Consider the following 3,939-nt stretch of genomic DNA (forward strand, 5'->3'; position numbering starts at 1 on the left):
GCCGACCTTCAGAGGAAACATCCTCCAAACATTTAGGTCAAAAAAAAATTCTTCTTCTGCGCTGCCTCATAAGATCAACGACAACGGCACCACCGCCCAAAACTGTATTTGTCTTTTTAAGGATAAAGAAGCTGCCCCTTCCTGCACACACACACACACACACACACACACACACACACACACACACAGCAGGCAGCTTGTATTTCACTGTCGATTAAGGTTGTTAAACTGTTCAAAACGTAATTCCATTTTAGTGCCCGGTGTTTTTAAATCTTGTTTCTGCACATGTCAGACACTGTGCAGGAGTTTGATCCTTCAATCTAAGAGTCTGCTGTGAGAGGAAGAGCTGCCGCCCTAACATGGGGACCACTGAAATCAGTGTGTGTGTGTGTGTGTGTGTGTGTGTGTGTGTGTGTGTGTGTGTGTGTGTGTGTCTAGGATCTGTCCCCAGAAGGGGATTCTGCTGTACATCATGTAAACTGATGATGTCATTGCTTTTAGTGTATACACTACATGTGTGTGTGTGTGTGTGTGTGTGTGTGTGTGTGTGTGTGTATGTGTGTGTCAGTGTGTGAATGAACATGCTGCACTGCCATATGAGGAGGTGAGAGAGCGAGACAGAGAGGTTGTAAAGTAAATCAGATCCTGAGTGTTCACGTGTGCATGCTGCATCATGTTTCATTATTATTTAAACCTCGTTTAGCTGCTGAACCTTTTCTGAATCTGCAGCTCCCTCGCACTTCCTCCAGTGTCCACTAGAGTCTGTCTCCTGCAGTGAGTCAGTCTCCATAGAGCTCTATGTTAAAATGTCCAACTTTACAGCTGCAGTTCCTCCAGTGTCCACTAGAGTCTGTCTCCTGCAGTGAGTCAGTCTCCATAGAGCTCTATGTTAAAATGTCCAACTTTACAGCTGCAGTTCCTCCAGTGTCCACTAGAGTCTGTCTCCTGCAGTGAGTCAGTCTCCATAGAGCTCTATGTTAAACTGTCCAACTTTACAGCTGCACTTCCTCCAGTGTCCACTAGAGTCTGTCTCCTGCAGTGAGTCAGTCTCCATAGAGCTCTATGTTAAAATGTCCAACTTTACAGCTGCAGTTCCTCCAGTGTCCACTAGAGTCTGTCTCCTGCAGTGAGTCAGTCTCCATAGAGCTCTATGTTAAAATGTCCAACTTTACAGCTGCAGTTCCTCCAGTGTCCACTAGAGTCTGTCTCCTGCAGTGAGTCAGTCTCCATAGAGCTCTATGTTAAACTGTCCAACTTTACAGCTGCACTTCCTCCAGTGTCCACTAGAGTCTGTCTCCTGCAGTGAGTCAGTCTCCATAGAGCTCTATGTTAAAATGTCCAACTTTACAGCTGCACTTCCTCCAGTGTCCACTAGAGTCTGTCTCCTGCAGTGAGTCAGTCTCCATAGAGCTCTATGTTAAAATGTCCAACTTTACAGCTGCAGTTCCTCCAGTGTCCACTAGAGTCAGTCTCCTGCAGTGAGTCAGTCTCCATAGAGCTCTATGTTAAAAATATGTTTTTAATGTACATATCCATTAAATACCTTAAACACAAGACGTACTCCTGTTTGAGACACCGAGGATGAACTTTAACTTCAGTCAGCGATGATGTTATTCCTCCCTGATGAGTATCTGGCCTCTGATTGGCTGCGTCCCTGAGGACAGGGGACAGTTGGACCGGTGATGGACGAATAGAGGAGACACAGCTGAGAATGGAGACGCAGACGTCTCAGGAGGACTGAAGCTTGTTGGTGAGTCAGCTGCACACGATAACCTAAAAATCGGATCTGTCTGTGGCGTCACGCTGATCTATATTCAAATCCAAACGTGTCATGTGACAAATAAATGGAGGGAGACATTGAGGACCAAAATCTACGGAAAAGCCTGAAGGGACAAAATAACAGAAGTACGACTCACGTGTGACGTGTATTTTAAAAGTCCAGTTTAAGTCGCTCTGAGTGCTGACGGGTCATTTCAGCGCTGACTGACCGCTGCTGACAGTCAACACAGCTGGACTTCATCAGTCACACACACACACAGACACACACACACACACACACACACACACACACACACACACACACACACATTAAACAGAAAAACTCATCCACTAATCACTTCATATTGTTTATACGACACGCTCACTTGTACCTGAAGCAGGTCAGTGGGTCACCAGTGTAACCAGTCAAACCAGTCTGCTGTGTCATAACTGGCGTTGTGATCGTGAGGTTAAGATGAATAAAACACGACATGCAGATGAAGCGTCCTCGTCACTTTACCAAACACTTCCTGCAGATTTTCAGATTAAAAGCGCTCGACAGCTGATGAGCTGAAGTTTGATTACAGTGAAGTCCCACGTGTGGGCAGGGCGGCGGCGGCGGCGGCGGCGGCGTGGAGGCAGACTAACTGTGTGTGACCTTTCACTGACTCCCCAGGATCACGTCTGTTCTCTGGTGATCAGACTGGGATGGTCCCAGTGAGCCCAGTTCACAGAGTGTGTGTTCCTCACAGATCACAGGCAGAGAGGGAGGAATGCCGTGAATGATGGGAGAAAGCTCAGCCGCCACGCTAACGCTCTGATTGGCTGCTTCCCTCGGGGCCTGCCCTATAAGGAATCAAGAGAGGGAGCGAGGGACCGGAGGAGGAGGAGGAGGAGGAGGAGGAGGGAGAGCGTCCATGTTTGGGATGGAGGGACGGCTGGAGGAGGTGGAGGGTTGATAAACTCAGTCTCAGCAGGTCGGACGCTCACTTCTGTCCTGCCCCGCCCTCACGTCCCAGCAGGCCCTGCACTGCCACGGTAAGCTCCTCCATACCTCCTTCATCGCCTCCTTTTCAGCTCCTCTTACGCTCCTGTTTTCTGTCTTTGTCAGCTTTTCTGCTCTGAAATCACTAAAATCACCTCCTCCTCCATTTTACTTTTTAAACTTGCAAAAGCTGCAAAATAACTTTTTCTTCCGTCTCCTCTTTCATTCATTTCTTCACCTCCTTTACTGTCTCCTCCATCACCTCCTTTATCACCTCCTTTACTGTCTCCTCCATCACCTCCTTTATCACCTCCTTTACTGTCTCCTCCATCACCTCCTTTATCACCTCCTTTACTGTCTCCTCCATCACCTCTTTTACTGTGTCCTCCATCACCTCCTCTTTGCTTCCTTACTGTCTCCTCCATCACCTCCTTTATCACCTCCTTTACTGTCTCCTCCATCACCTCCTTTATCACCTCCTTTACTGTGTCCTCCATCACCTCCTCTTTGCTTCCTTACTGTCTCCTCCATCACCTCCTTTATCACCTCCTTTACTGTCTCCTCCATCACCTCCTCTTTGCTCCCTTACTGTCTCCTCCATCACCTCCTCTTTGCTTCCTTACTGTCTCCTCCATCACCTCCTCTCCTCAGAGCTCAGCTGTGTGACTGATATGAGGAGGAGAAGGAGGCAGAGAAGAGGAGAAAGGAAAGGAGTCGATGTTTGTTTCTCCTCCTCCTCTCCTCTTCTCTCACCTGTCGACCTGAGATTCTGCTCAGAGAAGAATCCGAGCAGAGCGAGGGAGCAGGGAGCGAGGGAGTGAGTGAGTGAGTGAGTGAGGGAGCAGGGAGCGAGGGAGTGAGGGAGTGAGGGAGTGAGGGAGTGAGGGAGCGAGGGAGCGAAGGAGCGAGGGAGTGAGTGAGTGAGGGAGCAGGGAGCGAGGGAGTGAGGGAGTGAGTGAGTGAGGGAGCAGGGAGCGAGGGAGTGAGGGAGTGAGTGAGTGAGGGAGCAGGGAGCGAGGGAGTGAGGGAGTGAGGGAGCGAGGGAGCAGGGAGCGAGGGAGTGAGTGAGGGAGCGAGGGAGCGAGGGAGTGAGGGAGCAGGGAGCGAGGGAGTGAGGGAGTGAGGGAGCGAGGGAGCAGGGAGCGAGGGAGCGAGGGAGCAGGGAGCGAGGGAGTGAGTGAGTGAGTGAGTGAGGG

The sequence above is a fragment of the Symphodus melops genome (assembly GCF_947650265.1).
Source record: "Symphodus melops genome assembly, chromosome: 21".
Taxonomy (NCBI): Eukaryota; Metazoa; Chordata; class Actinopteri; order Labriformes; family Labridae; genus Symphodus; species Symphodus melops.